Below are 453 nucleotides of genomic sequence, written 5' to 3'. Positions count from 1 at the left end.
GCCGTTCCCCCAAGTTCTCTCTTAGCTTGTTCCACTTTTGTTTTTCTTTTACTAAGTCTCGGAGAGTATGCATCTATGAACTATCTATGTATTTTATGTATCTGCGTACCGTATTTATATAAATATTGTGCATTATATGATATTATGTCTCGCCATTGTAAACCAAATTTCCACACGGGCATAAATATAGACGGAATTCTGTTATCTTATTATGTCTCATTTTGCGCATATCGATGTACTGTCTTTTGGCGCTCTAGAAAAAACAAAACATAGTAAGAAACAAAAGAAGGACAGTAAAGAAGTAGGATAAACCATCTATGGCGCCCTCCAATCATCTTCCCCTGCTCGTCTGTGTACCTTAAATCATCACGGCCAGTCTCTTAAGGGGGGGGGGGCTACACCCCCAAAATCAAAATTCGGCTCAAAATCATGGAATTTGAGTTGTAGGCATTT

Source organism: Aplysia californica, unplaced genomic scaffold (assembly GCF_000002075.1).
Source record: "Aplysia californica isolate F4 #8 unplaced genomic scaffold, AplCal3.0 scaffold00280, whole genome shotgun sequence".
NCBI lineage: Eukaryota > Metazoa > Mollusca > Gastropoda > Aplysiida > Aplysiidae > Aplysia > Aplysia californica.
The sequence above is the reverse complement of the archived record's forward strand: the minus strand, read 5'-3'. Positions refer to the sequence as shown.